Below are 12,624 nucleotides of genomic sequence, written 5' to 3' on the forward strand. Positions count from 1 at the left end.
TTTAATTTTAAAGCCCACACTAGTTGTATGATATTGGGCAAATAATTTCATTATGGGTAAAATGAGAAAAAATATTAATAAAACTCATTTCTTAGGGTTTTCATTACAAACTTAAAAGTTAATATTTTTAAATGTTCAAACTCCTTCTGGATTAAATTTTTGCTACTTCAAGACTCAGTAAAGAGAATAGACACCAGATGTGCTGTTCTGTCTCTGGCGCTGCTGCTGGCTGCTAGATCTTAATGATAATGCTAATGAAAACAACACACTTAATGTTAATTAAATGCTTGTAATTCAATATGTACTTTCTTAAACTCTATACAAATATTAATTCATTAATCCAAACAAAACATAGCTTCATAGTTGCTATTTTTATCCCCATTTTGCCAATGGAAAAAAAATGAATACTTAAGGCATTTAGCTAAATTGACATTTGACAATTGTCCTACACTACATTAATGGTAGAAATAGAATTGATATCCTTATCTAAATGCTCTAACCTACTCTCAGTGTTTCTAATAAATTCATCCCCGTAAGTCCCTGGACACAGCTGATATTTGACTTTAATTAGAATGTTCATCAGTTTTGTTCTTGCATCTGGGACTTTTGCCAGAAGGGCAGAGAAGGGCAGCAATTTTCTTGTTTATGGGGAGGAGGTGGGGGTATAAACTTTCCATCCTTCCAAACTACCCACATTTTCTTTGTCTGAGCAGGAAAGTGGAGTGAAACATTAGGCAGATGTATTTCTACCTTAAAATCACATCTTTGACTCAATTATTGTTACAATAAGAGTGTCCTAACCAAATTCTTTGTGCTTTCAACTATGCCTGGCAGAAATGTGAATTATAGCAATCAGACCTATGGGGCTTATAATTACCATGCAATATGATAAGGACAATGATACAAAATGAACACTATGTAATGGGAGAACAGAAAATGCATCTAAGGTCAATATAATGATTTAGGGAAAAGTAATGTTTGAAGTCAATCTTGTGAAATAAAGAATTTGTTAATGATGCAAGGTAAGGAAAGCAGCATGGCACACTGGGTATAAAACTGGTCATTTAAGATAGCTAAAGGACCAGTGGGGGTGAGGGTGGTTGGGACATTGTAGACCAAGGCTTAAAATGTGGTGGAAAGATTGTCTAAAGAACTAGGCAAGTAAAAATAATAGATAGCCATAAATAATGCATACAAGATTTTTTCTCATTTAATCTTACTAGTTATGGGTAGTGAATGAAGAGTGTGGAGTAGAGAAATAAAGTGATCAGTTTAAATTTTAGAAATATAATTCTGGTGAGAGATATTGTGAAGTGTCAAGAGCCTTTAAAAAGAGCCTATTCAAAACAAGATGGCCAAATATATTGTCTGGGAACAGAAAATTTCTACAGTTTACTGTGGCTTGTTTATGCGACCCATCAGGGCATCTCTGATCTGGAAGTTCTGTTGTTTCCTCAGATATGGTTAATCATGAACTATAACAGAGCAGGAGAGTCCTAATTTTGTCTACAGGTACACAGGAACAGAATTTATTCTGAATTATTTTAACATATAAATGATATAATGAATATATATTGAACATCTTTAAGTTTAGAAAGCAAATTAGTACAAATACAAATAATGTGACTGTGTAACCTTTGCTGCTATATCCCTCCCTAATAAACATAAACACTGTGGTAGCTTTTATTCCCATTCATGTCATTATACTTTTTATGCATATGTATCCATAGAAAATAATATTTTTATTCAATACTATGTTTACAATATTTATGTATATTGTGTAGTATAGTCCTAATTTATTTGTATTTCTGTATAGTATTTTCCATTTTATAAATATACATAAATTTATTTTCTATTCTTCTATTGTGATCATTTAGATTGTTTATAAGCTCTCACTTTTTCAGACATCATTGCCATGAGCAATCATATACATGTTAAATGGTGTCATATTCTAGAATGTTTTAAATATATATGCTGATTGGTGGAATTTCTAAACCACAGAGTATCTATCTTGCAATATACCAGATAAGACCAAACTGCTTTCTGGAATATTTCCACAAATTTTCTCTTCCTTGAGAAACATATAAATTAGTGATGCTTTGCATTTTTGACATAACTTGATATCATCATACTTTTAAGTGTTCATCAATCTCATGTGTGTAAAAGGAAAGAGTGTGCCTGTTCATTATTGATGTTTTGAAAACTTTAGTTTTATTCAGCTCCAACTGAAATTAATGTATCTAGTAAACATTTACCAATCCGTCAACTCATTCAGCAAAACACTATTCTCATTCCTCTTTATTTTTTGTGAAAGGAAAAGTCCACAGGCGGTCGGATATAGAATTCATTCCGCCTATTACTCTTCAATTCATATGACAGCAATTTGGTATCACTTTTTATTAAGAAAAAAAAATAGTATGGTAGTGGCCATAGTGAGATTTATCTAATGGAAATATTTATTTCTCAAACATCCATTTTAACCCATAGAAAAAAATCGATTCACCCTCCTGTGAAAAGTGATATATGTTTTAATGGTGGGCTTCAGATTAATATTTTATGACAGAAGCATCAATCTGATAAACACTGAATGAAAAAGCAATGATGCAGAAGCTGCAGATTTCTGCATACAGATGGTGCATTAGCTTGAATATGGGATAATGGTGATGATTGTGTTTATTTTTATATAAGATTTGCTGCTATGCTTATGAATGCTGACATTTGTATATCCTACTTTATATTCTGAGGTCCTTTTTTTTTAAAAAAAAGATTCAATATTTACTTAGAACACATTGTTCTACTGTTATCCCAGTATGTTTACTGACCAATAAACACACACATAGGTGCTCGTGTGTATGTACGTATGCTATAACCTTATTTTAGGCAAAGTGGTGTGACGATGTTTGGATCTGTAATATTACATGTTTACTCAGAAGATATAAAAATGTGTGAGATTCAGCATTGGTTGGAAATTATTAATAGCATCTTTTTTTTTTCCTAGTAGGAAGAGTTGCCTGAGAAATAAGGCATAGATATAGAGGAGAAAGAAACTGAATATGGAATTTAAATAGCTTACATCTAGGTTACCTATAGCAAATAATTAGACCACTATTGCTTTTCTGAAAATGAGAGTGATACTGACATTCTAAAGTTTTGTGAAGAGTTTCTTCGTTGTCTTGTTTAGGAATGACCTGCTACAAGTATTAGTTCAATGTGAGCTAATGTTGTATATAAACAAACAATATAGCAGAACAAAACTACAACAGAATGCCACATAATAGTTTTGAATGCAAAAGGACTTACATACATAAGAAATTTATAAATTACTACTTCTTAAACAGACTTTCTAGGCCCTTAGATTCTGACAATGTGTTCCTTTTCCATTTCCACACATATTTAGACCAACATTTGATAATAATACAAGTACATTCTGGATCATCCAAATAACTCCCATATATGCTTATGTAATTATGCGAGTCACATGTACATTTCTGGATAAGCTTACATTAGAAATAAGTAGTACTAATTTTATTGCCACAGGCTAATAATAGAACAGAAAAGTAAACACATTATGTATACATGCTGAGGATTGGCTAAAGTGCATTTATAAAGTTTGAACACACCAAGATACTTTTGCAAGAGTTTCAAAGAAAAATAATGTGGAAAAGAAATGAGTTTTACAAAGCATAAGCCATAATTGGTATACTGAATTTTGAGTTTGTTTGACAATCTCAGATATTGCCATTATCATACTTAGAATTCAAGTTAGATTCAACAAAACAACTGAACTATTTCATTAAAAATATAGTGTTTCAGGAGTCAGTCTGAAGAAATCACTATGTTCAAATTTCGGAGAACTTGAGAGTGAGAATAATTGAGGACCATAATAAGTTTCAATAAAAATTATGAAGTTATAACTCTATACTGATAATAAGTTAATAAAAAAATAGAAGAGAAAGAAGAACTCTTCCATATGGCAGGTTGCTGATTACTGGAATTGGAGTCTCATCAATTTACATATATTTATCAAATCTACAATTTATATTCACATTTTCTAATTGAACTAATATATTTTATTGCAATCAACTTTGTAAAGTTTGGGTCACAAAAGAATCATACATTGCTGCTTAAACTAGGAGAAAATTTAGGTGAGAAGTATAATATTTGCATAGTTCAAATCACTTTGAATTTAAATTTTAATGTTATGGTAGGAGTTGATATAATAACTTGTTTTCCTTTGGGCAGATAAAGTAGTGAAATTGCTGGATCCAATAGTGACATTGCTGGATCGGATGGTAGGTCTACTTTTGGTTCTTTGAGAATCTCCACAGTGTCTTCCATAGGTGTTGTACTAGTTTACATTCCCACCAGCAGTATAAAAGCATTCCCTTTTCTCCAAATCCATGCCAACATCTATTATTTTATGACCTTTTAGTAATGATGATTCTGACAGGGTAAGGTGGTATCACATTGTGGTTTTAATTAGAAGAGTTTTTTCCTATATTTACTTCTAGAATTATTATGGCTTTAGGTCTTACAGTTAACTCTTTGTTCCATCTTGAGTTAATTTATGCATATGATGAGAGATAGGGATCCTGTTTTATTCTTCTGTATGTGGCTATCCAATTTTTCCGACACCATTTATTAAACAGGGTATCCTTTCTGTGGTGGATGCTTTTCTCTGCTTTGTCAAAAATCAATTGGTCATAGCTATACAGTTTTATTTCTGAATTCTCTAATCTGTTCCATTGGTCCATTAGTCTGCCTTTATATCAGTACCATGATATTTTCGTAATATATAGCCTTGTAGTATAATTTGAAGTTATGTAATATGATGACTTCATAAATGCTCTTTTTGCTTAAGATTGCTTTGGGCTCTTTTTATTTCATACAAAGTTTAGGATTGTTTTTCCTAGAACTTTGAAAAATGATGTTGGTATTTTGATGGAAGTTGCATTGAATCAGTAAATCAATTTAGTAGGTATGGACATTTTAATGATGTTGATTTTTCCATTTTTCCAATCCAAAACCAAGGGACATTTTTACAATGTTTGTGTTATCTATAATTTCTTTGATGAGTTTTTTGTAATTCTTCTTGGAGAAATCTTTTACATCCTTGGGCAAGTATATTCCTAGGTATTTTAATTTCTTTGCAGCTATTGTAAATGGTTATGAGTCTTTGATTTGACTCTCAGTCTGTTATTAGTATATAGAAATGCTACTGGTGTGTATACATTGATTATGCAACCTGAGACTTCGCTGCATTTATTTATCAATTCTAGGAGTCTTGTGGTAGAGTTTTTAGGGTTTTCTAGATACAAGAGCATACTGTCAGCAAGCAGGGATAGTCTGACCTCCTCTTTCTCAATTTGGATGTCCTTATTTTCTTTCTCTTGTCTGATTGGTCTGGTTAGGACTTCTAGCACTATGTTCAATAGTAAAAGTGAGGATCCTTGTTTTTTGTTTCCAGTTCTTAGGGGGATATTTTCAACTTCCCCATTCAGTATGATGTTGGCTGTCATATACGGCTTCTATTCCACATTCGTACTATGCCTAGTTTTTGAGCGTATTTATCATGAAGGAATGTTGGATTTTACCAAATGATTTTTCTGCATCTATTTCTGGTGCTATTTCTGATCATATGATGGTTGTTTTTAATTCTGTTTATGTGGTGAATCATAGTTATTGATTTGCCTATGTTGAACCATCCACGCATCCCTGAGATAAAGCACACTTGGTCATGGTGAATTATCTTTTTCTGAGCTCTTGGATTTAGCTTGCTAGTATTTTGCAGAGGATTTTTGAATCAATATTCATGAGGAATATTGGTCTGTAGTTTCCTTTTTTTGTTGTGTCTTTTTCTGGCTTTGATATCAGGGTGACACTGGATTTGTAAAATGAGTTAGGAATGATTTTCTCCTTCTTGATGTTATCAAACAGTTTGAATAGGATAGGTGGCAGTTATTTTAGGTCTGGTGGAATTTGGGTATAAATCTGTCTGGTCTGAAGCTTTTATTGTTGTTGTTGGGAGATCTTTTATTACTGTATCATCTTTCTACTTGTTATTGGTCATTCAGGATTTCTATTCCTTCCTGATTCAAGCTTGAGAGGTTGTATATTTCCAAAAATATATTCATTTCCTCTAGATTCTCTAGGTTGGGTGCACAGAGATTTTCACAGTAGTCATAGATGGTATTTTTTATTTCTGTGGTATCAGTTGTAATGTCTCCTTTTTTATTTCTTATTGAGCTAATTTGAGTCCTTTTTCTTCTATTTCCATTTAATCTAGTGAGTCATCTACCAATTTTGTTTATCTTTACAAAGAAACAACTTTTTGTTTTGTTGATTTTTTTTTTTTTGGATTCCATTTGTTTTAGTTCTGCTTTGAGCTTTATTATTTCTTTTTTCCTGTTAGCTTTGTATTTTGTTTGTTCTTTTTCCTAGTTCCTTGAGGTTTGATAATAGGTTGTTAATGTGTGATTTTTCTCTTTTTGATGTGAGCATTTAAGGCTATGACGTCACACTGCCCCCCCAACACACACATACTTGTTTCTCTGTATCCCATGGATTTTGGAAGCTTATGTGATCTTTGTTGTTCAGTTCAAAAAGTCTCTTGATTTTCATTTTCATTTTCATTTTGTCATTTACCCAAGGATTGTTCAGCAACAGGTAGTTTAATTTCCATGTATTTGTGGAGATTTGAGAATTACTCTTGGAATTGATTTGTAGTAATATTCCACTGTGATTTGAGAAGTTATATGGTATGATTTTGATTTTTCTGAATTTTCTGAGACTTGTTTTGTGGGCTAACCTATGATCTACCTTGAAAAATATCTCATGTGCTTATGAAAAGAATGAATATGGGTGTAGTTTTTGGATAGAATGTTCTGTAAATGTCTGTTAGGTCCATTTGTTCTAGAGTCTTGTTTAAGTTCAATGTTTCTTTGCTGCTTTTTCTGCCTTTATGATCTGTCCAGTTCTGTTAGTGGAATGTTAGCCAAGTCTTGAAATCCCTGACTATTATGATGTTGCTGTTTATTTCTTTGCTTAGATCAAGTAGAATTTGTTTTATGAATCTGGGAGCTCCCGTGTTAAGTGCATATATACTTAGGATTGTTATATCTTCTTACCAAATTGCTTTCTTTATCATTATATAATGATTATCTTTCTCTTTTTTACCATTGTTGATTTAAGTGTATTTTGTCTGATATGTGAATAGCTACTCTTATTCACTCCTGGTTTCATGTGGAACATTTTTTTTTTTCCATCCTTTACCTTGAGTCTATGAGAGTCTTTGAGAGTTAGATGGGTTTCTTGGAGAAAGCATTCATTTGGGTTTTATTTTTTTATCCATTCAGCCAATCTATATCTTTTAAGTGGAGCATTAAGATCTTTCATGCTCAATGTTAGTATTAACATGTAAGATACTGTTCTGTTCATCATGTTAAATGTTACATAGTTGCTTAATTTTCTTCCTTGTGTTACCATTTTATAAGAGTTGTGACATTTAACTTTTGGGTGTAATAATAGTAATAGGTATTGATTGTTTTGTTCCATATATAGAGCACTTTTAAGCATTTCCTGTAGGATAGGTCTAGTGGTGACTAATTCCATTAGTGTTTGCTTCTATGAGAAAGACTTTATTTGTCCTTCATCTGTGAAAGTTATTTTGTAGGATACAAAATTTTTGGCTTGCAGTAATTATGTTTAAGAAGACTAAAAATGGGATCTCGATCTCTTCTGGCTTATAAGGTTTCGGTTGAGAGATCTGCTGTTATTCTGTTGGGTTTTAGTCTCACATCTTGTAGGATTTTCTCCTTCACTTGGACTTTAGCTACATTTTTTACTTACTGGGTTCATTCGAAAGCCTTGTCTTCAAGCTCTGAAATTCTTTCTCCTGCTTGATCTACTCTGTTGTCAAAAACTTTTGAAATTCTCTAAATGACTCTTTCATTTCTTTTAAGTTCTGTTTTATCTTTTCTTATGTTATCTGTCTCCTTAGTGAATTTTTCAATCATGTCTTGAATTATTAGTATTATTATTTTTATTTTTATTTATTTATTATTTTTTGAGACAGAGTCTCACTTTGTTGCCCAGGCTAGAGTGAGTGCCGTGGCATCAGCCGAGCTCATAGCAACCTCAAACTCCTGGGCTCAAGCAATCCTTTTGCTTCAGCCCTCTGAGTACCTGGGACTACGGGCATGCGCCACCATGCCCAGCTAATTTTTTCTACATATATTAGTTGGCCAATTAATTTCTTTGTGTTTATAGTAGAGACAGGATCTCACTCTTGCTCAGGCTGGTTTTGAACTCCTGACCTTGAGCAATCTGCCCTCCTCGGCCTCCCAGAGTGCTAGGATTACAGGTGTAAGCCACCACACCCGGCCTTATTATTATTATTGGTTTCTTGTGTTGGTTTCTCACCAATCCCATCGATCTTAATTACCATCCTGAATTCCAAATCTGACATTTCAATAAGTTCCCTTTGGATGGGATATCTGTTAGAGAACTATTGTGATGCTTTGGGAGTATCAAACTAGCTTATTTTTTTCATGCTGTCAGAGTTGTTATGCTGTTTCCTTATCATCTGAAACCACTTCTCTCAACTCAAAACAGATAGGTTTGCAGTGCACCTGTTCTCTTCTGCTGGCAACTCTCTTACTCAGTGAAGAGAGGGACAGGTCCCTGGATGGTGCACTTGAGTCCTACTCTGGAAAACTGATGTGGCAGGAGAGGGACAGATTCATTGGGAGCCCATAACTCTGCTGCTCTCTTGTGTCTAATGCCTTACTGCTCTACTGTGGTTGTCACTGAGGGTCAGAGTGCTGCAGAGTGAGTGATCACCCCACTTAGTTCCATTGTGGTGGCAATTGTCACCCATGGTGTTTTGAGTGCTGTCCCACTCAGGTCCCCTGTCAACAGCAGGGACATGTGGCACCTCCTTGTCCCAGAAGAACAATGGGGAGGCAGCAGCAATGAACCTGACCCCTCGGTGTGTGCAGCACTCTGGGTCTTAGATCTTAAAATGGCACCAGCTGCAGCGCCCAGGGTTCACAAGCCAGTGGGTCCCCACTGTGCCTTCTCTCCAGAACAACACAACTGCATGGTCTCCAGTCAGCTCCCAATGTGAGATCGGGGGTGTACTGTGGTGAGGGGTCTCTCCTGCAGCTTGGATTGCAATGGAGCCCTGAGATTCATTCCTCTGTTCCTTCCCCGTGTGTGGATGCCTTCCCCATGTACCTCTGATCTCATGAGGCAGGTCGCATCTCTTTCTTCTCCTTCACTTTGGGATTCTCCTGTTTCCTCATCTGAGATGATCAATCTGAAGGTGAACATCCATTTGCCACTTTCAGTCCTCTCCATGAGTAGTGTGTGCAAGCTGCTTCTAGTCTGACATCTTTGCCCCGAGAATATATTCTTTGGATTAGGCATCATATTAAGTTTTTATTTCTTTTTTTAAAAGTGTGTTATCTATAATTCATCAATTGGAGAGACAAGACATAAACCTGAAGAAGTATATTGATATATGCCAATGAATCATGACGACAAAACAAAACCAAACAAAACTAATAATGTTCATAGCATAATGAGATCTTTATTGACAATAATAGTGACAGCCCTGAATGCTTATGTAAGAACTGAGCATGGTTATACCTGAATAGAGTTTGATAAAGACTCTGAGCTGTGGCCAGTGATGGCCAGAAGGAATGGGTTCAGTTCATGTGAAGTGGCTGCTGTCAAACATGTCTACATATACTTGCAATTTCCATTACTGTCCCTACACAGTATAACCTACTTTGGAGGTTTCAGAAATTATTTGCAATACTTGTTGCAAACTAATGTGCTGGATTTAAACAAAAATTACCATAATGCAAAGTTCTAAAAGCAATATTCTTTCAATCAGTCTTCATAATAAATGTGAATGACGATGATTAACCATCAAGTGTAAAAGTTGCTACTGCCTGAGTACAAAATTCACAGAGAGGTTGATGAGGCTGCCATCAGCCTGCTAATATAATTAAGCAATGCAAAAAATGTAATAGATGACACACCATGAAAGCCATCATTACATATTGTTTTTAATTTAGTTAATAAAAAACAGCATATAGTTTCCTGATTTTCCAGGAAGGAAAGAAGTTGAATTTTCTGCTATGTTTAATTTATGTTCTTCTTTTGACCTTTTAATTTACATTCTTTAGTTCACCATCTCCACGTTCTCTTCCCTTCATTTTTCTTCACTAATAACCCACTAGAATATATTTGTTATCTTACAAATTACACAAAATTATAGTTTGATGTCTTTGACATTTTTGTAGTGGAATTAAATATTAAGAACGTATCAGATTCCTTCCGGACTATGTGTGATGAGTGATGAAATGTTCTAATCTTTTTTACAAACACAGATTTAGTAGAATAAATTGCCTGATTTTAAAAGGAACAATCAAATGTTAACATTACTTATGGCTACATCATAATCAAAATGTGATAATCATGTATATATATCATATGTATGCATATATTATTTAAAATTATTTTAAATATGTTCAGAGTTATCAGTCATTCCTATTTTTTCTTGGCCTTTTCTATTCCCTCTTCTATTCCAGGCCTCTTCCTTACCCACAAACAAACAGAAAATCCTTCCTCTGTTCTACTGCATGATTATTATTCAATCTAGGTTTTTACATAATCCACAGAGAACATGATTCTCCTGTAATAATATCTTTACTTCACATGCATTTGTCATAGCTAACTTCATCCTACTTATGGTTATATCCTCAGATCAAAACAAAAATCAACAAAGAAAACATTGAATCAAGCAATTATAAAACAAAAATTCTCAATCAATATAAATTGAATTCCAAGTCATAGCTTCTGGAAGTGGAAGAGGATGGGTAAGAAAATAGGAAGCTTGATTACAGAGTATGGAGGATATACCCTGTATATTAATTACAAAGTAAGATTCAGGGAGGCTTTACATATTTTCACAGAGATCCCAAATCTGAAACTCCAGGGAAGTCAGCTAAATATATAATATTAGCAGGATTATGGGGTTTTGTTAGCTATAAATACAAAGAAAAAAAAAAAAACAAGCCAACATGAACAGACATAAAGTATAATGCATATGTATTGGCTTCAGTAAAGACTTGATCAAGTGGCTCATTAATGTCACTAAAAGCCTACTTCCATTCTGTTGTAATTATGCATCCCTACACAAACTCAAGGTGCCTTTTATGAAATCCAGCAGTATATGCTTTCTTGTTCTTGTCCAGCAGGACAGAGAAATTACATTTTTCTTCACATTGCCTTCAACAGTTTTGTGATTGGTTTGTCCAAAATGGGCTTGTTCTGTGTAGTATCAAAACAATCATCATCCAGTGTAATGAAATTTATTGGTGACTCTTATTCTAACTTCCTTCCTCTCTATAGGAATTGGTGAGTTAAGATTGTCTTTACTAGAACCACATGAGGCCTGCAATGGAAATTTGAATTTTTAGGAAAAGGAGAGTATGAATGTAATAAAATATTTATACAATAGGAACCATTTAACAAGACATATGTTACATCATCATGGCTTGTAGACCACGACTTGTGATTTGCACAAACCAAAGTACTTTTCACTTCTAAAAGGGATGTAAAATTCACAAATTCTTTTTGCATTCCACAGTATAATGTGGTCTAGGTCAGAGGGCTAAACAAGATGTCACTGATCATCTAAACATGTCACATTACAGATGAGAAAAGGAATCAGCATCCAGAAAGAAAAAATGACTTGCCAAAAATCACATATACAGATGTTGGCAGAGCTGAACCTAGGTAAGTTTATTCCCAGTCCAATATATTCATTACTATTTCTTGAGAGTTATGTGGAAGCAGTGAATTCAACATAGAAAATGTCTTCTGATGTCAATGGCAAGAACAAAAACATATCTTCCCATTGCTGGTGGAAACCGAAGGTTGAAAGCCCCTAACATAAATGGTTTCCAAGCTTGGAAATAGCTTGAAGTATGACTTCTCGAGTTAAGAGCATCCCATTAAAATAATGAAACCAGATGCACTTTTTTCAAAGAAATACAAGCAATCATTATGAAAACACATTGCTCTGTACTTAGGAATTAGCTTTTGTTAGCAGGAGATCCATTATAAAAACACATCATTCTTTACTTGAAGATTAACTAGTGTAAGAAAAGGAAAGGAATTTCCATTAAATTGCTTTCTTTAGTAACTGAGTATAAGAGTGTCACTTTGGGAAAGACATGCATTATTTCAAAGCACAAAGAACAGCTGGTTAATAAATGATTCTGTTGGATAGTGATCTCCAAACTTTATTGAGTTGCCTAAAGATAATTTATAATAAATTGTTTAATTTTGTGATTTTCTCAGGTCTTTCTCTCAGGTCCAGCTGAAATTCTACTTCCTCATGGAGTTTTTTACTTTCTTTTTAACTAACAATTCCAGACATTTTTGATCTCTACCATATCTAAAATTTGAATATACTTGGATTCAGTACGACACAGAGTGGCATCAAATTATTTCCTAATGACCTCATGGGACAAAGTTTTGGTTCCAGAATATGATCATGAGCTACTCCATTTTATAGAAAATGAATTATACCTATTTCCAATCTAA

This window comes from Microcebus murinus, chromosome 6 (genome assembly GCF_040939455.1).
Source record: "Microcebus murinus isolate Inina chromosome 6, M.murinus_Inina_mat1.0, whole genome shotgun sequence".
Lineage (NCBI taxonomy): Eukaryota > Metazoa > Chordata > Mammalia > Primates > Cheirogaleidae > Microcebus > Microcebus murinus.